Source organism: Saimiri boliviensis, chromosome 11 (genome assembly GCF_048565385.1).
Source record: "Saimiri boliviensis isolate mSaiBol1 chromosome 11, mSaiBol1.pri, whole genome shotgun sequence".
Lineage (NCBI taxonomy): Eukaryota > Metazoa > Chordata > Mammalia > Primates > Cebidae > Saimiri > Saimiri boliviensis.
The window spans coordinates 107269124-107296456 of record NC_133459.1 but is presented as its reverse complement, the minus strand read 5'-3'; the positions used below and the strand labels follow the sequence as shown (position 1 = coordinate 107296456).

The window sequence follows — 27333 nt, the reverse complement described above, 5'->3', positions numbered from 1 at the left end:
TATCACAGAAACCTTGAAGAGATGGGGGCTGGGAGGTAGATTATTGATTTAGAAAACCATTTTTTTTTTTAAGAAAAGCATACCCGTCCTCCCACAGGCAATATAGTTTACTTCCAAATGAATGATTGATCTACAGAAATAATAAAAATAATACAATGATTTCTATAAAGATCCCTTTCCTTCACCTTCTTGTTGCTCATTATACCCACATGCAATCTTAAAACAAAAATATGTGTCCTGACCCTCACTTCATTTCTCTTTTCCTGATAAAACTTCCTTGGCTAGCATCCCACAGAAATTTTTCTACTTTCCTTTAGGCTTGTTTATACTGTGGTTTTGTTAATAAATGGTGCATTCACCAACCTGCAACACAGCAGCCAATTCAGAAAAATCTGGACTTCTTGAATTTAAAGAAAGCATGCATATAACTTTCACTATGAAGTAAGCAATAAAAGAAACTTGGAAGCCAGTTACTGCTAAAATGGTAAATGTAAATATAGAAGACAAAATTCAATCAACTGTAATCCTTGAAATTTTTATTTGGTTTATTAATTAGTATGCACACGTGAAAAATTATACTTTTTGTCAAGGTGTGTTTATATGATTTTTAAGAAGATAAAAACTACAAATATGTTATTATTTTATCAGTGAAAGAAAGAAGTTACAAGGTGGCCAATTAAAATGCCTTTTTTTTTTTTTAATCCTAAAGCAATCTCAAGCACTGCAATTAAACCTGGAGAAAGAAAACAAAAAACAAACTTAAAAACTTTCCCAACCTGCTCCAGAAAACTTAAATAAATAAAAATAATTAATCCTTTTGAGACTTAGAGTCATATTTTTCCCAGAGTGATTTCTTTTGGAAGCAGCTGGCATGCTGAAACTTCCAAAATAGTCTCAACAAGCTAAATTTCTTTTGTATTTTTTTAATATTGTATGCAAACCTGTTTCATAGGTAAACACAAGCCTTGGAACCAGAAAAAAAAGATCCTTTTGGCTCTTTCCCGGTTTAATATTTTTCTATTAGAAAGTAAATTAGAAGAGCCAAAAATCTATCTTCGGGTAGTTTTGGTCTTTACTGCTAAATTATTTCTGCATGTAAAACTTTGGTCCAACTACTAGAGTCTTAGCTTCATTTGGGCAAGAACTGTTGTCTGTTGAGTTCACTGTTACCTTAAGAGCATAGAAGAGGGCTTGCCAAAGAGTAGGGGACAATAACAATTGTTTAAATGAATGAATTTGCTTTATTAACTAATCATTAAAGTAACTGAAGCCTTAGGGTTAATTTTGCAAATTGAAAAACCTCAAAATGAGGGTAAATAAACTTTAAAAAGAAAAAAAATGATAGTAATAGTAAGTGGGGAGTTAATAGTTGAACTCAGTCTCCTGAAACTAACTTGTGGCCTCTGACCTCCTAAAATAGATATTTTAGCTAAGATGGCATGATCCACCTATATTACCTTATTTAACCCTAATAATACTCTGTGAGGTAGGTCTTCTTATTCTTTTTTTTTTTTTTTTTTTTCAAGTTAAGAAAATTAACATCTACAGATGACACACCTCAGAAAACTGTTATCGTGGGAAGCACACTCAGGTCTATCAAACTCCAAAACCAGCAATTTGAAAACTGTTTGAATGATTTAGTCATTTGGTTTCACGGTGAAACTTTCTTGCTGTAGGAGGTGCCCATCATATTTGCCTCCTATCTTCCTAATTTGGTCCACCATATTACACTGCCCCCTATTTAGTTCTAATCCATCTGCTCCAGTATCTCAACTTTTTAATAACATGTAATCCTCTATGCCACTTCTTATTTTCTTAATTATAAAGATAGTATTGAAGCTTAAGAAACATATTTTGCTGCTTATTGCTAAAGGAATTATGTGACTGACTTTCCAGCTGTTAGCTTCGGACCTCTTAATTTTTGATGTCTTTCAGGCTTTGTTTTCTCCTAGGAGGAAAAAAATATAGAAGGCAGAAAAGAGTCGTTTAAAAGGAGCCTATCATAGAATATATCAGCTGACCACCTATGTTTGAGCCGAAGCCCTAAAATAAGGTGAATGCCACATTACTCATCGCCCGTCCACCAGGATTAGGTCATTTGTAGCCCACACCCAGGGGAGTGGGTTCCATTGTATGGTGGACTTGAAAAGTGGCTACACTCTGCTGTCCCTTTATTGGAAGGAAGATTTAGTCCACTTAATGTTGAACTATTCAACTTGTAGGATTAATTATATCATTAAAGAAAGGAAAATAACATATTTCAACATGGAGTAGATGAGACAAAATACATTGTTTCCCCCTGCTTGCCAGAATGGTTTAGAATTTGATCATATTTATGACTGCAGAGAAGTTTCCTAGGCTTTATGGATGGGATATATAAAGAGATTTGCAAGGTTTTTGTACCTCAGAAATGTGCTTGTTGGGGTTTGGCTTATTAGGGCGAGGCAGAATTCTGGAGATGTTTAAAAGTCCTGAGTACTGCTTGGTTTCATTCTCCTTTGGCTGAATGTTGCCTTTTTGATAGAAGACACAATTTCATTTTAAAGGTTAACTTGCATTTTTCCTACATTCCATCTTTTGGTAAACTTATATGGGAAGAATTAAAAAAAAATACATAAAGTAAAGAATCCTCAATAATGCTATTAATTTAGTACTCTGAAATATATGGATTATCTTATCCATAGGAAAAAAATCACATAAAAAGTAAATTCTCAAGAGTCTCCTGTTAAATTATTATTTCAAGAACAAGGTGGTACAATTGACATAAACATTATTCCCTCCCTCCCTAAAGCCCTTTAAAATGCTAATATGTCTAAATTAAAACAACAATTATTGAGAATCATTTCTTTCATTATACTATTTTTTCTCAAAGCATAGCCAGGAGGAGGCTGCATGGGAAACCTACCTCTTGGAGAGCAGGAGAGGCATTCACAGAGCTGGCTGGTGTGAATTCAAGAAAGGACTATTGATCCCATATTTAGGATAATTAACGAAAGGTTGTTTTGATGGCTAATAATGAGTGTCAACTTGCTTGGATTGAAAGATAGGAAGTATCGATGCTGGGTGTGTCTATGAGGGTATTGGCAAAGGAGATTAACATTTGAGTCAGTGGGCTGGGAAAGGCAGACCCACCCTTCATATGGATAAGCACAATAATCAGCCGCAAGCCCAGCTAGCATATAAGCAGGCAGAAAGTTGTGAAAAGAGAGACTGACCTAGCCTCCCAGCCTACATCTTTCTCCTGTGCTGGATGTAGCAAGGGAGAAAGATGTAGGCTGGGAGGCTAGGTCAGTCTGTCTTTTTACAATTTGCTTCCTGCCTTCAAATGTCTGACTCCAAATTCTTCAGTTTTTAGAATTCAAACTGGCTCTCCTTGCTCCTCAGCCTGCAGATGACCTATTATGGAATCCTGTGATTGTGTAACTTAATACTTCATAAAATTAAAACCAATATTACATCCCTGGAAGGATTGCAGAGATTAGTGCCACCATTAAGGACTTAAAAGATGCAGGGGTGGTGATTCCCACCACTTCTCTGTTCAACTCTCACATTTGGCCTGCGCAGAAGACAGATGGATCTTCGAGAATGACAGTGAATTATCATAAGCTTAACTAAGTGGTGACTCCAATTGAAGCTGCTGTATCAGATATCCTTTCATTGCTTGAGCAAATTAACACATCTCCTGGTACCTGATGTGCAGCCATAGAATTGGCAAATGATTTTTTTCTCCACTCTTGTCCATAAGGTCCACCAGAAACAATTTGCCTTTAGCTTGCAAGGCCAGCATTATACCTTTACTATCCTACCTCAGAGATATATCAAGTACTCAGCTTTGTGTCATAATCTTATTTGGAGAGACCTTGATCACTATTTGCTTCTGCAAGATATCACACTGGTTTATTACATTGATGATATTATGCTGATTGGATCCAATGAGCAAGAAGTAGCAAACACATTGAACTTATTGTTGAGACATTTGCATGCCAGAGGATGAGAAATAAATCCAACTAAAACTCAGGGACTTTCTACCTCAGTAAAATTTCTAGGGGTCCAGTGGTGTGAGATATGTTGAGATATTCCTCCTAAAGTGAAGGACAAATTTTTGCATTTGCTCCCTCCTACAACCAAGAAAGAGGCACAGCTCCTAGTGGGCCTATTTGGATTTTGGAGACAACACATACCTCATTTGGGTGTGTTACTTTGGACCATTTATTAACTGACCTGAAAGGCTACCAGTTTTGAGTGGGGTCTGGAACAGGAGAAGGCTCTGCAGCAGGTCCAGGCTACTGTGCAAGCTGCTCTGCCACTTGGGCCATATGACCCAGAAGATCCAATGGTGCTTGAGGTGTCAGTGCAGATAGGGATGCTGTTTGGAGCCTTTTGCAGGCCCTCATAGGATTTCGACCTCTAGGATTTTGGAGCAGGGCCCTGACATCTTCTGCAGATAACTACTCCCCTTTTGAGAGACAATTCTTGGCCTGTTACTCAGCTTTGATGGAAACTGAACATTTGACTATGGGTCATCTAGGCACCATGTGACCTGTTCAGCCTGTCATGAACTGGGTGCTCTCTGACCTATTTAGTCATAAATTGGTTTGTGCCCAGCAGCAATCCATCATCAAATGGAAGTGGTATATACATGATCGGGCTCAAGCAGGTCCTGAAGACACAAGTAAGTTACATGAGGAAGTGATTCAAATGCCTATGGTCTCCTTTCCTGCCACCCTGCTTTCTCTCCCCTGGCCTTTGCCAATGGCCTCATGGGGAGTTCTCTATGATCATTTGACAGAGGAAGATAAGACTAGGGCCTGTTTCACAGGTGACTGCATGATATTCAGATACTACCCTGTAGTGGGCAGCTGTAGCACTACAGCCCCTTTCTAGGACATCCCTGGATGACAGTGGTGAATGGAAATCTTCCTATTGGGCAGAATTTCAAGTAGTGCACCTGGCTGTGCACTTTGTATGGAAGGAGGAAATTGCCAGATGTGCATTATATACTGATTCATGGGCTGTAGCCAGTGGTTTGGCTTGAAGTTCAGGGACTTGGAAGAAGTATTATTGGAAAATTGGTGACAAATAAATTTGGGGAAGAGGCATGTGGATAGACCTTTCTAAGTGGCAAAAAACTGAAGATATTTGTATCCCATGTGAGTGCTCAAGAATAGGTGACCTCTGCAGAAGATAATTTTAATAATCAAGTGGATAGGATGACCCATTCTATGGACACCATTCATCGTCTTTCTCCAGCCACCCAATAGGCCCATGAACAAAGTGGCCCCTGGTGGCAGAGACAGAGGTTATGCCTGGGCTTAAAAACATGAACTTCCACTCATCAAGGCTGACCTAGCTATGGCCACTGCTGAGTGCCCAAATGATTTGGGCAGCAGCAGAGACCAACATTAAGCCCTCAATATGGCACCATTCTTCAGTGTGATCAGCCAGCTACCTGGTGGCAAGTTGATTATGTCGGACCTCGTCCATCATGGAAAATACAGAGGTTTGTCCTCACTGGAATAGACACTTACTCCTTATACAGCTTTGCCTATCCTTCACTCAATGCCTCTGCCAAGACTGCCATCCCTGGACTCAAGGAATGCCTTATCCACCATCATGGTATTCCAGACAGCATTGCCTCTGAACAAGACACTCACTTTATGGCTAAAGAAGTACAGCAGTGGGCCCATGCTCATGGAATCCACTGGTCTTACCCCACGTTACCTATCACTCTGAAGCAGCTGTATTGATGGAATGGTGGAATGGCCTTTTGAACTCACAATTACAATGCCACCTAGGTTACAGTACTTTGCAGGGCTGGGGCAAAGTTCTCCAGAAGGTCGTGCATGGTCTGAATCAGCATCCAATACATGGTAATGTTTCTCCATAGCCAGGATTCATGGGTCCAAGAATCATGGGGTAGAAGTGAAAGTGGCACCACTCATCATTACCCCTAGTGATCCACTAGCAAAATTTTTGCTTCCTGTAACTGCAACATTACGTTCTGCTGGCCTGATGGTCTTAGTTCTAGAGGGAGGAATGCTGCCACCAGGAGACACAACAACTATTCCATTAAAATAGAAGTTAGATTGCCACCTGGACACTTTGGGCTCCTCCTACCTTTAAGCCAACTGGCTAAGAATGGAGTCACTGTGTTGTCTGGGGTGATAGACCCAGACTAGCAAGATGAAATCAGTCTACCACTCTACAACATAGATAAGGAAGAGTATGCATGGAATACAGGAGATTCATTAGGGTGTCTCTTAAGTATTACCATGCCCTGTGATTAAGGTCAATGGGAAACTACAACAGCCTAATCCAGGCAGGACTCCAAATGTCCCAGACCCCTCGGGAATGAATGTTTGGGTTACTCCACCAGGAAAAAAACCACAACCTGCTGACGTGCTTGCTGAAGGCAAAGGGAATACAGAATGGGTAGTAGAAAGAAGTCATTAACACCAATTATGACCACATGACCAGCTGCAGAAATGAGAACTGTAACTGTCATGAGTATTTCCTGCTTCTTTTGTTTCTTAAAAACATGTTTGTGCATGTATATACTTGCACTTAGAAAATAACTTCATTTTATATACTTTCTCCTTTTTGACGTGACATAAGATTTATTGACTTCATATCAGCATTGAAATATTGTTAACTTTATGTAACAGTATTTGGGTTATGGATTGGCATGTTTCCAGTTTTTGGAAGAATAGTTGTGTTATGTTAGACATAATTAACATCTTATTATTGTATTTATTTGAAGATTATGTATGATCTCAGGAGATGTGTATGGGTTCAAGTTGACAAGGGTGAACTTGTGATGGTTAATACTGAGTGTCAACTTGGTTGGATTTAAGGATACAAAGTATTGATCCTGGGTGTGTCTGTGAGTGTATTGACACATGAGATTAACATTTGACTTAGTGTGATGGGAAAGGCAGACTCACCCTTAATCTGGGTGGGCACTATCTAATCAGCTGCCAGCCTGGCTAGAATATAAGCAGGCAGAAAAATGTGAAAAGAGAGATTAGCCTAGCCTCCCAGCCTACATCCTTCTTCTGTACCAGATGCTTCCTGCTTTTCAACATTGGACTCCAAGTTCTTCAGTTCTAGAACTCAAACTGGCTCTCCTTGCTCTTCAGCCTGTTTATAGCCTGTTGTGGGACCTTGTGATCATGTAAGTTAATACTTAATCAACTCCCATTTACATATAAATATGGCCACACCTTGATCTGGTTCTTTCTCTAACCAAGGCCAGAAAGAAAAGTTTACTTATTGATCAAACTCATACTTACAAAAAGCTCAGAGTTCAGCCTTCTCATTCAATGTGTGTGTGTGTGTGTGTGTGTGTGTGTGTGTGTGTCTGTGTGTGTGTGCACATACGTGCACACATGCATGTTGAGAGAGGGACATGCATTTGTAACTTATTCAATAAGCAAATATTTGTTAAGTGTCTGCCATATCAATTTTCTAGTTACTTGAAATATGATAGTGCATAATGCAAAGTTTCTGCCCTTAAGGACCTTACCTTTTACATCCTAGTAGGGAAATTGTGTTGAACAAATATAGCCAATGATATACCCGCACTACATATAGCCAAGTGAGAGAAAGAAAAATAAAGGAGGGGAGAAGGCCTAAAGATGAAATAGTGTTGTAGTGATAAACAGTAGGTCAGGAAAAGCCTCTTGAGGAGGCGATATTGAACAGAAACCTAAAGGAAAGAGGAGAGCCATGCAGAGGAATTACTTTCTAGTCCAAGAGGATTGCTAAAGCAATATCTCTGGATCAAGAATGGGATCAATACAGACAAGAATTGGGAATAAAGCCAATAAGCAAGAGATTCCTACACAGGAAACACAAAATGTCCTATTCTGAGAAACATCATTCACTTGTTAGGCACAAATGTGAATAATCGACTAAGGATTAAGAGACTCTTGATAAAACTAAAATCATGAAATCGAAAGACCAAGATGGAGGACATTTAAACCACGATAAAAAAGAAAAAAAGTGTATTATAAGGAATATTTGGAAAAACAAATTTTTTCAAGTTTCACATTTGAGATGCATATTACTATCTCAAAAAATAAGAATAGGCAAGTAAAAAATAGAGAGATGAAGATATTAGAAATAAAACTGTTAAAATCTTGCTTTTACCCTTTATACATATAATTGTAGTATCCTTTTTAATGACATACAAGTAGTCAAGGATTTCCAGAAGCTAATTAGAGTGAACTGATCTAAGCAAAAAACATGGATTTCAAAGCAATGGGTTTCAAAGAAAGATGAGAGCATCAAGCATTGTTTTCCTTCTCTGTTGGGCTGATAGGTTTTCAGAAACATGCCAATCACACATTCAATTAAGAACATGATTAGTAATTTGTGTTTCATATTTAAAAGCCTTTTTCTTAGTTTTGTGTTAATGAATCAAATACTGTATTTGAAAACAAAAGTGACAGTGTTCAAATGTGAGTATTCAGATCACTCTGAGCACTGACTTTGATCAGGGAGTAGACTTTAACAAAGTTACCAGAAAGAAGTATCTCCTTTTTATCTGAAAAGCAATGATCATTCTGGGGGAAAACCAGGTATGACCATTCTGGGGGAAAACCAGGTATCACAATAAGTATTGCTGAAATTAATGTTTCTTATTAAAATTATTCTTGAAGACTACCCGCTTGCTTATTCATTTTCTTGCTCATTCATTCTTGGGTGCCTTTGCTTTCTCTTACTTTTTCTCTGATTAGCCTTATTTTACCCCACCTTCTAAACTAGGGCAAATTTTACATCTCATATAAAGCTTTCCCAGACCACTTTCTTTTTCAAAAAGATCATGCCAAGAATTGTGACTGGGGTTACGAATTTATTCATTTTGTAATATATTATCGGGTTAGGACTTATGCACATGTGGAGAAGGTGGGAACTACCTACTGGCCACAATGCTGAAATTCTGCAATAAAAATGTATGCAATTGGAGTAAACATTATTTCCTTGAGGCAGGTCAAATAAGGTGCAAATAACACTGTATAATCTAATGTGTTAAATCTTTCCCAACTTCCTGCCACTATCTGATCAGATTTTCTTTAATAATGCTAAGAGCAATTAAAATACCCACACAAGTATTTTTTATTTGTTTTGTTTTGGTTTTTGAGCTTTTTTTTTTTTTTTTTTTTTTTTGTATAGGGTCTCACTCTGTTGCCCAGGCAGGAGTGCAGTGATGCTATCATGACTCACTGCACCCATCACCTGCCAGTCTCAAGCAAGTCTCAAGCAATTCTTCCATCTTAGTCTCCCAAGTAGCTGAGACTACTGGAGCTAGCTACTATATCCAGCTAGTTTAAAAAAATCTTTTGTAGAGACCAGGTCTCACTATATTGCCCAGGCTAATCTTGAGCTCCTAGGCTCAAGTGATCCTGCAGCCTCAGCCTGGCTGTGATTAGTGGCATGAGCCACCAGGTCCAGCAGAAGTATCCACACAATCCTCAGATATGTTTTAGCCTGGAACAATTTAGGAATGAGGAATAGAAAGAAAAACTTAAATTACTAATTTCTCTACTAATAAGTAGAGAAAGAGAGTTTAGGTATATTTATGACCAACCACTTAAAATAACATTTTTCAAATGTGAATCTTCATGTAAGACAGACAAACTTAAACTTGCCTATAATTTTCCTGGCTTGCAAACAGCCATCTTCTGGCTGTCCTCACAAAGTCTTTTCTCCATGCTTACACACACACACACACACACACACACACACACACACACACAGAGAGAGAGAGAGAGAGAGAGAGAGAGCAAGTCTCCGGTGTCTCTTTTTATGACACTAATACTATTGGATCACAGACCTACTGTCATTACCTCACTTAACTGTAATTACTTCTGTAAAGGCCCACTCTCCAAGTATAGCCACATTGAGGGTTAGGGTTTCAATGTTCTGGGTAGAAACAAATCTTTTGGTCTGTAACACTATGTAAGTGTTGAACAAGACTCAGGGAAAATCTAATATTCATTGAACAAATTGTTCATTTAACAAATGTTTAATTCCAAGGCTTTTAGTTTATTTTACTGTTACAGGAAAAAGTGAGGTAGAGAAGATTTTACTGTTATATTCCTCACAATTATTAGGATTTAAAATAATTTAGAGTATTTGGAGAATACAATAACTAATCCTAAAGTAATAAATCCCAAAAAATGTGGACTAATAATCTAAACGTAGATTCAATAGACTGTGTCTAGTTATTTTTATCTCAATCTATTTTGGCTGCAAATTCAGTCAATTTCAACTATTTCTTAAATTTGGTTTCTAATGAAAAATATCAAATAGAGAGCTTTCTTTAAGTCATGATGGTAAAATTAGTTATTAACTGCCAAGCATATATATATATATATATATATATATAAAATTAGCTGCCAATCACACACACACATATAAATTACATCATATATATATATATATATAAAGTATATGATGTAATATATACATGCTTTAATATATACACATGATTATATATAAAATAAATATATGTGTATGTATATCTATGTATATATGATATAATTTTGCTTACTGTCCTTAATGGATTTTTTTGTAGGGCATGAGAAAGATGACATTCCAAACCTTAGTTCTCCAGTAATTGTGCATGACATAGCAGAAATCCAGATTTCCTCATGTATCCCATTGTAAAACATAGAGATATCTGAGAATTGAGACACAATTGGCCCACCATGAAACCTCTATATTGACAAATAGAAACAGCTAAGCCAATGGAAAGTGAAATGGAATTCAGAGTACCTGCCACACTATCAAAACCCAAGGTAAGGCCAGGTTTACTCATAAGAGTTTCTTCTTCACAGACCATAGTTTCACCAACTCAGATTTCAACATCAAATGCTAGAAGGACAGTCAGTCACCAATAAGTCAATGAGAATGCAGAAGACAGAACAAGAACTAATAAAAACTAGGAGACTAGTCCATGATTCTGAGGCCCCTCTCCTTTTATCTCCAAAACTCATAAGCTTCTCTCAATACTCAGATATATTTGACTAGTAAAAATGATAGGATTAATTTATTTATTCTTCACAAGAACTCTAGGGAGGAATTACAATTCTATTTCCGACATCAAGATGTGAAAATAGAAGTTGAGAAGGATTAACCTGGCTATCTTCGTGCAGCAAATAATTGTTAAAAGACTTCAATTTGCTCCAAAATAGCACAGAATTTTTTATTTTATTTCTTTCTCTCTTTTTTTTTAATTGTACTTTAAGTTCTAGGGTACATGTGCAGATCATGAAGGATTGGTGCATAGGTACACACATGGCAAGGTGGTTTGCTGCCTCCATCTCCTCATCACCTATATCTGGCATTTCTCCCCATGTAATCCCTTCCCAACCTCCCTACCTCACTGCTGTCCCTCCTAGTCCCCCTAACAGACCCCAGTGTGTGATCCTCCCCTCCCTGTGTGCATGTGTTCTTATTGTTCAACACCCACCTATGAGTGAGAACATGTGGTGTTTGATTTTCTGTTCTTGTGTCAGTTTGCTGAGAATGATGGTTTCCAGATTCATCCAAGTCCCTACAAAGGACACGTACTCATCATTTTTTATGGCTGCATAATATTTCATGGTGTATATATGCCACATTTTCCTTGTCCAGTCTATCATTGATGGGCATTTGGGTTGGTTTCAGGTCTTTGCTATTGTAAACAGTGCCACAATGAACATATGTGTGCATGATCTTTATAATAGAATAATTTATAATCATTTGGATATATACCCAGTAATGGGATTGCTGGGTCAAATGGAATTTATATTTCTAGGTCCTTGAGGAATTGCCACACTGTCTTCCACAATGGTTGCACTAATTCACACTCCCACCAAGAGTGTAAAAGTGTTTCTATTTCTCCTCATTCTTACCAGCAACTGTTGTCTCCTGACTTTTTAATGATCGCCATTCTAACTGGCATGAGATGGTATCTCAATGTGATTTTGATTTGCATTTCTCTAATGACCAGTGATGATGAGCATTTTTTCATATTTTTTTTTGGCCACATATGTATCTTCTTTTGAAAAGTGTTTGTTCATATCCTTTGCCCACTTTTGAATGGGTTTGTTTTTTTCTTGTAAATCTGTTTTAGTTCTTTGTAGATTCTGGATACTAGCCCTTTGTCAGATGGGTAGGTTGCAGATTTTTTTCCCATTCTGTTGGTTGCCAGTTCGCTTGAATAATAGTTTCTTTTGCTGTGCAGAAGCTCTGGAGTTTAAGTAGATTCCATTGGTCTATTTTGGCTTTTTTGCCAATGCTTTTGGTATTTGAGTCATGAAGTCCTTGCCTATGCCTATGTCCTGGATGGTTTTGCCTTAAGTTTTCTTCTACGGTTCATGTGGCGTTAGGTTCTCATGTTTAAGTCTTTAATCCATCTGGAGTTAATTTTAGTGTAAGTTGTCAGGAATGGGTCCAGTTTCTGCTTTCTGCACATGGCTAGCCACTTTTCCCAACACCATTTATTAAACAGGTTGTCCTTTCCCTATTGCTTGTTTTTGTTGAGGTTTGTCAAAGATCAGATGGTTGTAGATGTGTGGCGGTGCCTCCAAGGCTTCTGTTCTGTTCCATTTGTCTATCTCTCTGTTTTGGTACCATGCTGTTTTGATTACTGCAGCCTTGTGATATAGTTTGAAGTCAGGTAGTGTTATGCCTCCAGATTTGTTCTTTTTGTTTAGGTTTGTCTTGGCTATGCAGGCTCTTTTGGTTCTACATGAAGTTTCAGGTGGTTTTTTCTGGTTCCATGAAGAAGGTCAATGGTAGCTTCATGGGGATAGCATTTAATCTATAAATTACTTACGGCAGTATGGCCATTTTCATGATATTGATTCTTCCTAACCATGAGCATGGAATGTTTCTCCATATGTTTGTGTCCTCTCTTATTTTGTTTAGCAGTGGTTTATAGTTCTCCTTGAAGAGTTCCTTTACCTCCTTTGTTAGTTGTATTCCTAGGAATTTTATTCTCTTGGTAGCAATTGTGAATGGGAGTTCACTCTTGATTTGTCTGTTAGTCTCTTATTTGTGCCTAGAAATGCTTGTGAATTCTGCACATTTATTTTGTATACTGAGACTTTGCTGAAGTTGCTTATCAGTTTAAGGAGATTTGGGGCTGAGACAATGGGTCTTCTAAATGTACAATCATGTCATCTGCAAATAGAGGCAATTTGACTTCCTCCTTTCCTAATTGAATACCTTTATTTATTTATTTATTTTTTCTTGCCTAATTGCTTTGGCTAGAACTTCCAATACTTACTGAATAGGAGTGATGAGAGACAGCATCCTTGTCTAGTGCCAGATTTCAAAGGGAATGCTTCCAGTTTTTGCACATCCAGTATGATATTGGCTGTGGGTGGGTTGTAAATACCTTTTATTATTTTGAGATATGTTCCTTTGACACCTAGTTTATTGAGAGTTTTTAGCATAAAGGGCTGCTGAATTTTGTCAAAGGCCTTCTTTGCATCTGTTGAAATAATCATGTGGTTTTTGTCTTTGGTTCTGTTTATGTGGTGGATTACATTTATAGACTTGTCTATGTTGAACCAGCCTTGCATCCCCGGGATGAAGCCTACTTGACTGTGATGGATAAGCTTTTTGATGTGCTGTTGCAATCAGTTTGCCAGTATTTTATTGAAAATTTTTGCATCTATGTTCATCATTGGCCTGAAGTTGTCTACAGCCACACCACTCTGAACATGCCTGATCTTATTTCATTTCTATATTTTCTCCACCTTTCAGAAAACAGTTACTATGTATATCTAGCATACAAAGTTATTGGCTTAATTTTAATCCAGAAATTTATAAAACTGTGTTTAATTATACTTAAATAAGAAAGTATTTTCAGAGGCATGCTCAAAGTATGTATTAAGGAATAAGTTGTTAAGGCCTACACTAAAATAAAAACATGCTGGGAAGCACAAAAATATTTCGCTATTTAAAGCCCCTCCACTGGACAGTAATAATTTAATTTTTAAAAACTTAAAAAAAATTGAGTGGATACATAGCAAAATGCCAGATGGAAGCCTAGAAAAAATAATTTTAGCATTTAACATTTTCAAAGCACTTTCTCTCTTTTTTCTCCTTAAAGGGAGCAAATACGTGAATTCATCATAGATTATATGTTATTTATTTATTACTTTTATTTTAACTCTTATTTTTTAACTAATTTTATCCACTAGTCATGTCGTCAACAAATATTGGTGAAATTGCTGAGAACAAATTCCTTTTATTTGAGGATTAAAAACATCCATAAGTTTCTTTCTTTCTTTTTTTTTGAGGGGGGGGTGAGATGGAGTCTTGCTTTGTGGCTCAGACTGGAGGACAGTGGTGTGATCTCATCTCACTGCAACTTCTGCCTCCCCGGTTCAAGCAATTCTCCTGCCACAGCCTCCCGAGTAGCTCGGGCTACAGGTGCACACCACCTCACCAGGCTAATTTTTCATCACGTTGGCCATGCTGGTCTCCATATCCTGACCTCATGATCTGCCCGTCTGGGGTTCCCAAAGTGCTGGGATTACAGGCGTGAGCCACTGTGACTGGCCAAATTCATCAGTTTCATTGAATCCCCTGCTGAACTTTCCATGGTATTTTAAAATTTATCCTGTTTTGTTCCTGGAGAAAAATATAATCAAGCTTGTTTTTCATGGATTTTATTTAGTGATTATCAGTTACTAATTTCCCCAAATTATGTAAGTCTAAATGCTCTAATTTACTATTAATGCCTTACATAAGTATCACCAACTGTTGTGGCATTTTATGTGTGTCCAATGGATCAACATCTTATATATCAATGTTCTGCAACTATAGTTGTTTTTTGCTGCATTTGCTTTATTTAAGGTTTAGACTTGCAGAACTTAAGGTAAAGTCGGGAAGATGAGTTTTCAGAAACGTTTTGAGTATCCTTAAAGATACGCAGTTCTAGCCTCCATATATACTAAGATCTTTGACAAACTGGAAAAGGTTTACTTGGAACCAAGGCAAAAAGTTAGAGCTATGAGAACAATAACCACACTCACATTTTCCAAGTCTTAAATACAGCAATTTAATTTTATTCAAAGAAGAGTAGGGGGTGAAGTTTAATTAATGATAGCAAATAAAAATATCTGGTCATATTTTGATATAAATTAAGAAATTTACCTAGAAAAATAGCAAAACTAAAAAGTAAAGTTTAAGCAAAATGCAATGAAAAGCAATGCTTTACAAAGAGTCAGCATCAAAGAAAAGAAAAAGAATGCCTTTTCCTATTTCAAATATAATGTAAGGGTTTATTAGAGACTAACTGGCAGCATGATTTCTGCTAATTCAAAGTAATGGGTGACTTGTTTTAACCTATGATAGATACATTAAATATCTATAAAATAGTAGCATTGAAATGTACCTTTTTAACACATGAGCAAATTGAAGTCTAGAGCTATTAAGATACCAACACATATTCAAAACATCAGGTTTTAGGCTTGTAGACTTTGGAATATTTCCATTCAGTGACTTTCTACAGGTATTTGTTCTTGCAAAACCTATGCTCCAAATAGGGCATCAGACAAATAATTACAACAAAATGACATAAATATTTTGATAGAGGTACCATTTAGAACAAGAAGTAGGAAATTATTTCTAGATAGGAGCCAGAAAAGGCTTTTAAAAAGTGTTATTTAGCTGGGCCTTACAAGATAAATAGGTATTTATCAGCCCTGAAGAGGTGGGGGAGCATGCACCATTAATAAAAACATAGAAGTTTCAAATATGAGATCTGTTCAGGGAATCACTGCAACATAAGGCACAGTTAGAAATAATATTTTATTCCTTAGGCCTTTAGTATGTCATTGGACAGCAAAAATGGAGAGTTTTGATATAAACCTGATAGGACATGCCAGCACCTTTTTTATGTTACAATTGAGAAGCATCCACTAAATTAACATTTTCAGTTTGGTTATCTCATTTGACATGAATTAATTACATGCCAACTCCAGGACCAATTACTAATGTATAATATGTGTCATTATGCACATACTCTTCATCTCAACCCTTGGGAGTAAAACAACCTTGAGCATCAAGCAAGTGGAAGTAAAAACATTGACTCTTCAGTAAATCTATGCACTAAGCACATTCTTTAGACTAGATGGCAGAAGTTTGGTAATGATCCCCAGAATTTTCTTTCAGATAAACAATCTAGTCACCTAGCATCCTGTTTAATGGATAACTTAATTCTTTGTCTTTTTTTTTTTTTTTTTTTTTTTTTTTTTTTTTTTTTTTGAGACGGAGTTTCACTCTTGTTACCCAGGCTGGAGTGCAATGGCGCGATCTCGGCTCACCGCAACCTCCACCTCCTGGGTTCAGGCAATTCTCCTGCCTCAGCCTCCTGAGTAGCTGGGATTACAGGCACTCGCCATCACGCCCAGCTAATTTTTTGTATTTTCAGTAGAGTCGGGGTTTCACCATGTTGACCAGGATGGTCTCGATCTCTCGACCTCGTGATCCACCCGCCTCGGCCTCCCAAAGTGCTGGGATTACAGGCTTGAGCCACCGCGCCCGGTCATGGATAACTTAATTCTTTGTTATCCTAAATCCTTATGAGGATTTATGGTCCTTTTTTTTTTTTTTTTTTTTTTTTTTTTTTGATACAGAGTTTCGCTCTTGTTACCCAGGCTGGAGTGCAATGGCGGGATCTCGGCTCACCGCAACCTCCGCCTCCTGGGTTCAGGCCATTCTCCTGGCTCAGCCTCCTGAGTAGCTGGGATTACAGGCACGCACCACCATGCCCAGCTAATATTTTGTATTTTTAGTAGAGATGGGGTTTCACCTTGTTGACCAGGATGGTCTCGATCTCTTGACCTTGTGATCCACCTGCCTCGGTCTCTCAAAGTGTATGGTCCTTTTAAGGGCAACATGAAGGAAACTTGGTAAGGAAAAGGACAGCCACTGTGCAAAGGCAGCAACCTTTTAAGGGAATGGGCAGAACACCGGGAATCATATTCACTTGGCCACCCTGCTATTTTGGGAAACTGGGGGAAGACTTAAGCTTGGAGCCAGTCAGGGTGAGACTAGTCTATTTAAACAACACTTTTACTTACTTTCTGTTCCTTCACTCATGTAAGTTTCTGTATTTGCAGTATTGTTATATTTAAGCCATTCTAAAATATGTCCTCTAGGCAATACTGAGAGAAAGAAAGAAGTCAAAAGCCCAGAGGTTGAATGTCTGGAATGACTCCAGCATAACTCTCCTTTCGAAAAGAGACTGATTTTTTTTTCTCCATACAGAATCAGCATAATTTATTAAATACTTTTGCACCAGGACTTGTTCAAGGTTCTCCATAGCCATTATTGTTCTCCTAAAGCTTATACTTTACTAGTAGATGGTAAAATTCAGAAAATGCCCCAAAGTTCATAGTCCTACAGGATCATCAATTTCACCCAGGGTCACAAATCAAAGGCATAGCAGTACAACCTCATTTCTCCAGCATAACTCTCTTTCTGAAGGCCCTCCTTCCAAAGTTTTGACTGAATAGTTCCAAGACTCTATGAGCCCCTGCCTATTTACACTCACCCAATTTATTCTTAGATAATAGAAAAAGCAGGGTCTTACACTAGGGTAAAGTTTGTCTTATAATAAGTGAACTCCAAGATGCAGACCCCTCCCCTGGTGTAAAATTCTCTGAAAAGGTGGCCCTGGTGGTATAGAAGCTTGACTTTCTTGACATCATGAATGCCTTAGCTCACTATCATACCAGTCTTTCAAAATCTTATATAAACTACCTGTTTATTTTGGAATTTCCTCCACTGCATTACTCTTCTTAAGGCAGGGATTGTGTCTTATTTACCTGTGTGTTACTGTGTCCCAGTAGTGTGATTAGCACAAAATAACTGTTCAGCCGTATTTGTTTTACTAATTTGAGGCAACTATTACAAATAATGTGCCACTATTATAAAACAATCATCAATATTACTTACAATCATGAAAGATTATAATGAATCTAGATGTTCACTCAACAGACTGTTACATAGCCATTAAAAAGAGGTGTGTATATATGTATATACGGGTACACCCATATATACATACATATATTTAAAAATATATACCTCTCTCTGTACACAAAATTTAATGTATTTTTTATAAAAATACTATGATACACCTTGCATTTAAAGTATTACTCTAAAAGTCTAAATTTTTAAAGGCCTGTTCATCAAATTAGAGGCTAGGAAAAGTAATATTTTTGTTAGTTATCTTTAGGTAGTGAGCTAATGGAAGATGTCATTTTATTTACTTTTCATTATCTGATTCTTCATTCTGCAATTTTCCTTTAATATCTACAATTTTTAAACAATTATAATATGAAGAAATGACTTTCAAATGCTTTTTAAAAAAACGCCAAATGTATTGCATAAGTTTTTATTTATTTATTTATTTTACAGCCTGGTATCATGGATTTATTAATGCTAGTTTATTTATTAATCCTAGTTTATTTAACCTATTTATAACTTAGGTTATAAAAATAGAAATATATGGGAAAGGGAAAATAGAAGCAGTAGAAAAGGCATTTACTATGTATAAATACTAGTGCCTCACTTAACTGAAATGCTCTTAAAATATTTAACTAATTAACTAATTTGAATAGCGTTCTCAAAAACATAAAGAAAAGAATTTTAATTCTTTGTAAAAATGTACTCTGCCATTATGATTTTAGAGTCTTACACTTAAAATATTTTAAATGTTTTTACTTTCTCCGATTTTTTTTTTTTTTGCTCATTGCTTTGGTAGATTTGATATTATGCCAAGAAGAACATCTTCCAGCTGAAAAAATAGAATTCTTCTTAGTTTGTCAGAGCATTGAAATGTACACTGAAAATAATTTGAAAATAATTTACAGTTTTGGCCCAAACACTAAATAAGATTTTTTTTGAGCACTTGCCAATTCCTCTGTACCTGGTTAATCACTTTTTGAAAGATGTAGGGTTTCATCAGTGGTTTCCCATTGCCCTGGGAATATATAAATCAGAGAAAGATTAATTCTTAAATTTTTTGGCATACATATAAAAAAATTAAGCTATGAGTGGGATCATTATTATTCTTGCACTCCATATCATTCTGGAATGGGAAATCACTTAAATATGTAATCACTAGTGTCTCCTATTTTGACTTTTAGTCTCAAAAATGGTTTTATTCTGTAATATATAATCAGTCACATGGTTTAAAAAGCAGGCTTAGCTAAATAAAAAATTAAAAGTTTGCCAGAAGTACATCTGGAAACAATGTTAGAGGCATGAATTTCTACGTGCAGAATCTTATAGGAGAGGTATATTTTCAAATAAAAAAGCATACCTTCAACCTATTGCTGTTTCATTTAAGGATCAAGTCTAAGTTTTTAGTCTTTAGTAACACTCTAACATCCATTGTAACTTTGGGGAAGGGAGGTATTACCATTGCATACTCAAGTTAATTACAGTGATGGATCTTGGATTTCATTTCTTGGTACCATCCAGTTAAGAAAGAGCTAAATGCAGAATGCCAGTTTATGGAAATCGTGTACATAACAGACTGAGGTTTCCTGGTATGTTCCTACTGTAGCCAGTTGAAATGCTTCCATTCCTCCCTTGAGTATAATGAGAGAACACTTTTTGAGCTTTGAGGCTTCAAATGAAAACTTCTTCAGTTGTATCTCTAAAAACAACTATCAAATAACTCTTTGGTATGTTCCATTTTTTTTTTTTTAATTTTCTACTCAGAATTTCTCCTTTCCTTATATCTTTTTTATTTAGTTCGGCATTCTGCCCAATCTCTCTCTTCTCAGCTGGTACCAATTTGACTCCTTGGTTCTCCAGAACATTATGTGCTTTGATAAGCCAGCTGGCCACAGGTCTTATTTTTGACAATTTACTGACCTAATCAGCTGCTACTTGTCTTTTTTGAAATATGCAGGCTCTCCCTCATCTGGACATTTGCATATTGAGAATATGTTTATTTTTTTCTGTTGGGCATTTTTTCGAATTATTGAGAGAAATTCCTGATATTCTCACTCAGTGATGATTCAAAGTATAAAATTCTGTTCTCCTTGCTGAACAAAATAAATTCAGAAAAGAGTTGGAGAGATGAGTGAATAAGAGCCATGAACTCTACCTATCACTTAAGCATTATATTCATCCACCTTTGCCAGCTTGCCTCCTATCAGAAAGGACAAGGCCTTCTTTCTCCAAAGACTTCTCCTAGTCAATCAACTCCATATTCTCTTGCCCATAACCTTCACATTTCTCTCTCAATTATAATTTCCCCTGTAATGTTAGTATTCATTCTTTTGAATAATAATTATTAACTTGATATTGTTAAGTGTCTTCCAGTTTAAAAAAAGAAACTTTCCTTGATGCCATGTCTCCATTTAAATAATATCTAATTTTCTCTCTGCTTCACAGTACAACTTTTTAAGAGTCACCTAAAATCACCTTGCTGATATATCTTTAAGTCACTTCTGACCATTAAATATAAGAACCTTTCTGCAGTTTCAAGCATCAGGTCCCTATGGATCAATGTTCAAAGATGAAGGGAGGAACAAGCCATCCGTAGGAAACTCTTTATCAAGGGAGAAAATCTTTCCCAGAGGGCCCTAGAACATTTCTCATTACCTTTAATGGATAAAAACTTGATACATAGTCCACCCTAAACCAATCATTTAAAAAAAGGCTACTAAAATAATCCCAATCTTATTTTCCTAATAACTTTAATTGCTTACCTGACATTTTTGCCTGTGTCTAAAAACTCATCAAATTCAACTTATGCAAAAGTTGAACCTGCTGTTTTTTTTCTCTGTATGTTCTCTATTTCAATATATGACACCTGCATTTACTCATTTCCTGAGATAAAATTTGTGCCTCACCACCCAAATTCAATCAGACAAAAAACTGTGAAGATTCTATGATGTTAATAATTTTTAGTCTGTCCATCTACTTCTTTTCATATCTGTCATTAAATTGGTGTAGGCAACTATTCTCTCTTGGTTGGATTACTACTCCTCACCAAATTGGTTATCTGCTTTTCATCTTAGTCTTTTTTTTTGAAATGAAGCCTCACTCTGGCATCCAGACTGGAGCGCAGTGATACGATCTTGGCACAGTGCAACCTCTGTCTCCCGGGTTCAAGTGGTTCTCCTGTCTCAGCCTCCCTGGTAGCTGGGACTACTGGCACACGCCACCATGCCTGGCTAATTTTTGTATTTTTTTAGTAGAGATGGGATTTCACCATATTGGCCAGCCTGGTCTCCAACTCCTGACCTCGTGATCTGCCTGCCTCCACCTCCCAAAGTGCTAGGATTTCCAGTGTGAGCCACTGTCCCTGGCCTTTTGGCCCTTTTTTTAAAATACATTTTTCATATACCCAGAAGAATTCTTTTACAAAGCAAAGAGGATCTTATGATATTCACCTTCATAAAGTAATTCAGTGTCTCTTAGTAGCCTTACAAATAAAGTCCAAACCTTAGCAGGTATACGAGGCTTTTCATAATTTGGCCACTGGCTGTATCTCAGCCCCATCTTTCTCCTTGCCTGACTCCAGTCACACTAAATTACCTGCAGTTCTCCAGTGCCCAGTGCTCTCCTTCTTAACTATAGGCCTTTACTAAATGCAGCTTCTTTGTTGAGAATGATTTTCAGATTCCCACCACAACCCCACTTACAACTCCACTAGACCTGGCTGAATCCTCCTTCAAGAACTTAGTTCAGAATACTTTTTAAGCTCTCCTTACCTCTTCCCAATGTATTAATAGTTTGTGTGCCTATCATCTGTGCTCCCACCATCATAACACTTTACATTTTGAATTGTCATTATCTACTTAATGTTCTCAGCGGGGCCTGGTGGGAGGTGACTGGATCATGGGGACAGTTTTTTCATGGTTTAGCACCATCTCCTTTGTGCTCTTCTCATGATAGTGAGTTCTTATGAAATCTGGTCGTTTAGAAGATCTGCCTGCTCTCTCTTCCTCCTGCTTTAGCCATGTAAAATGATCCTGCTTTCCTTTGCCTTCTGCCATGACTGTAAGTTTCCTGAGGCCTCCTCAGAAGCCAAGCAGATGCTCAGCATCATGCTTCCTATACAGTCTACAGAACCCTGAGCCAACCAAACTCCTTTTTCTTATAAATTATCCAGTCTCAGGTATTACTTTATACCAATGTGAAAATGGACTAATACATCATCAGTACTGTCTGTTCAAATAATGCATGCTGTAAGTTTAATGTTTACTATGTAAATGATCAGATTTTTATTTATCCTAAACTTTCTTTTCTCAAGCTTTGAACTACTTATATTAATATTTGTTGTCATCTCAAATCTCAACTATGAACCAGGCCTTGTGTTAGATATTTTATTTGTGTGGTCTAATTTAATTATTAACACCACCCTGGAAGAATGTTACCGTCATTCCCATATCACATCCTATATCATCCTATATATGAAATGTTTTATATGAAAGCAACGATCTGAGATGAAATATAACATAAGTTGTAAAGATACTTCAGATTGCAAGTATCAGAAACCCCAACAGAAAATGAATAAAACTAAGCCTCTTGTTATCTTCAGCCTGGCTTCACTGAGCAATACAGTGCTATATTAGCTCTGGAGCTCTGTCTTCCCTTTTTAAGCACCAAACCCTACATAATCTTCTCTTTTCTGGCCACAACTCTGCAGAAGCAACTGTCTCCTTGTGATGAAGGAAGTACATACCATGAGGTCCTTGATTATTATTTGCCACCTTTCCTCTGATTGTTAGTTTTAATAGTAGCATTGCCATCCTGCAAAGCCTCAGATTTCCAGTCCCTTGAGCATCATAAATAACAGCCCTAAGCAAAATTGACTTTGTAAGAAAATTATATTTTCTTGTCTCCCTGCTTGCAGATAGGCTAATTACAGCCAAGCTTTTCTGTTTCTTATAGGTCCTTACTAAGTGAAAAATACAGCCCAAATAATCCAACATTCTAAATTTTTTTCTATGAAGTCCTAGATCCTCTAGCCTCACTCAACTCATTGTCTAAATGCCATGACCCATTAGACAGTATTCTATGTGTCTGTTTTACTACCTTGAATAAGATTTGCCAGTCTCCCAGCCCAGGATACGGGGCACTGATACACTATTTCTACTGATCCAATTTCAAAATTTTAGAAACTATTAATCCTAGCATTTTCATGATCTGACATCAAAATTAGTTAGTAGAAATACTGAATATAAAAACCAACCTCAAATGGCTTAAGTGAAAAAGAAAGGTATCAATTTATGTAACTGATAATAATAAATACAGGGCTTTCCTCTGACATAGATGAACATTAGGCACAAACAACATCATTAGCACTCACTTTTATAGCTTCTTCCAGCCATGTATTCTAGTCAGTATCAAATGGCATTGTGGCAACGGGGTTGCTGCTGCCCCACCAAACCGAGAATCTCTCAGGAAAAGCTTGAAGATGCACCATCACTTCTGCTCTAGCATTTCAAGAAAAACCTCATTGGCCTTACTTGCCTGATTATGTCTCATATCCATGCCTGAGCCAAGTGTTGGAATCTGAAGCAACACGATGGAACAGTTAACTCTGGATACACTCATTTACTCTGAGCCAGAGACAGGATACATAATTCAGGTGTGTGGGAAGAGTGTAAGGGATAAATAAAAAAGTAAAGTTTTGAAAACTGTTTAGTCCTTTTGGGTTGTTATAGCAAAATACCATAAACTGAATATCTTATATATAACATAAATTCGGTTTTGACATTTCTAGAGGCTGAGAAGTCCAAGATCAAGGAATCGGCATATCTGAAGTCTGATAAACAACTACTTTCTCATAGATGGTGCCCTCTTGCAGTGTCTTCACATTGAGGAAGAGAGAAACAAGCTTCTTTGGACATTTTTCTTTTTAAAGGAACTAATCCCATTCATGAGGGCAGAGCCTCCCAAAGGCCTCATCTCTTAATACCATCACATAAAGATTAGGTTTTAACACATGAATTCTGAAAACATTCAGACCATAGCAAGGTCTTAGAATAAAAAAAAAAAAAAGAGGAAATAAGATTAAAGACTAATTAACTAAGGGCCCCTACACTAAGATCGAATAGCTAGTATGTAGCTATAATAGAATTCTATCCTACATAAATTTTTTAAGTATACACCATACTCTATCCCTAAATCCAATATTAAAAGTTTTTTATAACTAAATCAATTATCTAATTTCCTATATCATTTATAATTTATAGATTTTCTTTTTTTCCAGAGAAGCATCTTAAAACCTGTTCTCAATGTGTTACGTTATATTTTGTATGTAGTATTTATTATTGACACTCGGGTGATTATTAATAATAAGATAGAATGTATTTCCAATTTATTCTTGTGCCTGTCATCTTCAAGAAATAGAATCTTCATATTTGTTAGCATACTTTAAAGGAGAAAATTTAAAGAAGGAGCAAGTGAATCTGTCATGTCCATGCAATTCTAAAGGAATAAAATTTATCAAAATAGAAAAAAATCTTGAGGCATAAATCTTCCCTAAAGAAACCAAAGAGGTACATAATAAAAAGGAAGAAATACACTAGTTTTTATAATCTAAAAAGAGATCAGAAACAATGTGAGTTAGACTGCAGAATGAGCACAGACAGGAAAATTGTCAACATGGCCACTAGCAAACGTCCTGGAGAACTGAGCCCGAAAGCCTACATCGACATTTAATGGGACAGCAATAAGGGTTTATTTTATGAGTATAAATAGAAATGAGGAGGAATAAACGGAAAGTTTTATGAACACAAGTTCAGACACTTTAGTGATTTTTGAAGGTAGGAGTGGTGGCATAAAACAAGCTTAGGGGTCGGGTACTAGGCATTATTTCAATTTGAAAGATATGAACAATATAGCTATTACCATCAATACTCTTAAGCCTCCTTTTGAGAAAAAAAAGAAGCTTTTAGTTGGCATCATTTATTTTTTAGGATGAGAAAATATCTTGAAATTAAACTAAACCTGAAATGATTTTGGATACATCCATTGCGAATATGCAGAATTTTAGAAAAGTTGGGAACTCTAAAATTTGCTAAAGCATTTTGAATCTGTTTAAGCTCTCTATAAAGTTCATTGATTCCTGGTGTACAAGAATTAAATAAGCTATATTCCCAGCCAGAGGAACAACTATTCTCTAGATCTCTAAGCAGAACTAATATTTATATAATTTTGTACAGTTTTCAGGGTCTTATAAAGATCCTCAATATGACAAATAACATTTTGTTGTGTTGCAAATTTCTGGTTTATGTTATTATTTCTGCTTAATTGAAGCATTTCATATTTATATTATAAATATTTTAGTTTTATATGAAAGAGAATTTTCTAAACTTCATTTTAGGACTGGCTTCATAGTTCATAGCATCTAAGAAACTTCATGTACTCCTCTTTAATGTAGTTACATAATTGAAAATTACCTTTAGTGAATGTCATATTAATAATAAACAACATTTGATAAGAGACAATAATAAATTACTTCAAACAGGTTGGATTCTGCTCTCACTTTATATCCCTCCTCTGACAGCCCACCCAACACTTAGCACAGAGGTACACACATAGACAGTGCTAAGTTGATTTTTGTTAAATATAGTTTAGCAATTCAAAAAAAAAAAATGGAAAAACAGCACATTGCATGCACCAGATTTTGCCTTCATGGTTTGAACTCATAATTTTCAATACAATGTTATTTGTTCCAGATAGCATAGTTATATTGTATGGCTATGTATAGTGCAGTACAGGTAGCCAAAATGCTATATTAAGCTTAATTCATTCAACAAATACCTATTGAGTTTCTTCTCTTCTATGTCAGACAATATTCGAGAGCTAGAAATATATTAGTAAACAAAGCCTGGACTTCGCACTTAGCAAATGAGGAGATAAGAGTCAAGAAATCTCTTATATAGTGTGTTAGATGCTAGACTTTTTGCACAATTTTCTAATTTCTTGTTAAATTTGTTTTTTAAAACATAGAAAGAATAACAGTATAGATTTTAATAGCTCTAAAATGACTCAATTTAGGCTTCCATTTCTGTGAATCAGTAATTTTAGGATAGAATGTTTCTCTTAATCTAAAAAACGCCTTCCATATACTTATTAATTATACTTATTATAATAATGCCTATGGTATTATTTGACACAAAATATAACCATAATAATCATTCCTTCATTCAACCATTGAATATTGGTATTGATGCATGCATTAAAATTATTTTATCTATACATCTTTTAGTACTGCTGTTGTTACTTTAGGAGATCTATATGACTTTTTTGAGACCTGTATAAACCCCAAAATTTATATATTACAATTTCTTAGAAATTTAACCGGGGAATTGGCATAGAGAAGATATTATCTGTTTTGCTATAGTTAATTCAAGAAATATGAAGTAAATTGGGGTATAGGGTTATTGAAAAGATCACAGAACTGGAAGTCAAAAGTTCTATATTTAAAGTTTATCTAGACTGTTTTCTTTAACCTTTCACAGTCATTTTAAATCTTTCAATCTCACTTTCTCATCTCTAAGATGGAGAGAATATATTTACATTATTTGTATGACTTGTTTAGAGCATCAGTTAGAAAACACTTTTGAATGCATGTACTTTATAAATGTTATCTAAAAATCTATGCAAATGATGATTATATTATTGCAGTTTCATGTAGATTTATTAACTTATTAGGTTTAGCAGCTTACTTCATTTATATAGTTCCTTTCTATGAAAAATAAAACAGCTTTTTGCAACATGAAGTATAAATAATAGCAATAACTTTTTAATTACTGAGAAGATTAAGAGGAATAAAAATAAATAAGGTAACATTTTACAAAGTTATTATGTCACATTTTATATTGGAAACAGTGTATGCTATAGTTAAAAAAAAAAAAAAAAGAAGGAGAAACAGCCACATTTTTTTTTTCTGTATATTTTCCTCTAAGATATATTGCTAATATTCTCAGGAAGGAGACAAGCCCAACATTGAGAAGCTGATGTCTTAGAACCCCCTGTATTAATTCAACTTTCTTTCTCCTGGGAGTATTATGGGTTGCGGGAGAAATACCAGCTATTTGGAACTTTCTACACATAGGCTTTTTATTCATTCATTCATTCTGCAAATATTTATTGAGCATCTTCTATATGCCCACATTCTAGCCAGGGAATACAAAAATGAATAGTCATGGTTCATGACACCAAGTAGCTCACAGTCTAACAGAAAAAAAAGTTTATAAATGTATTATTTTTAAGGTATTTTTCTGACTACTGTCTATAATACCCTTCTAATCAGAGTACTGCTCTAAGGACTATCAGGAC

General features: G+C 36.1%; 1 pseudogene; it reads left to right on the top strand.

The window, feature by feature from the left end:
- The first annotated feature begins 3450 nt into the window (after window positions 1-3450).
- On the top strand, window positions 3451-6078 carry LOC141580465 (uncharacterized; annotated as a pseudogene).
- Window positions 6079-27333: the final 21255 nt, after the last annotated feature.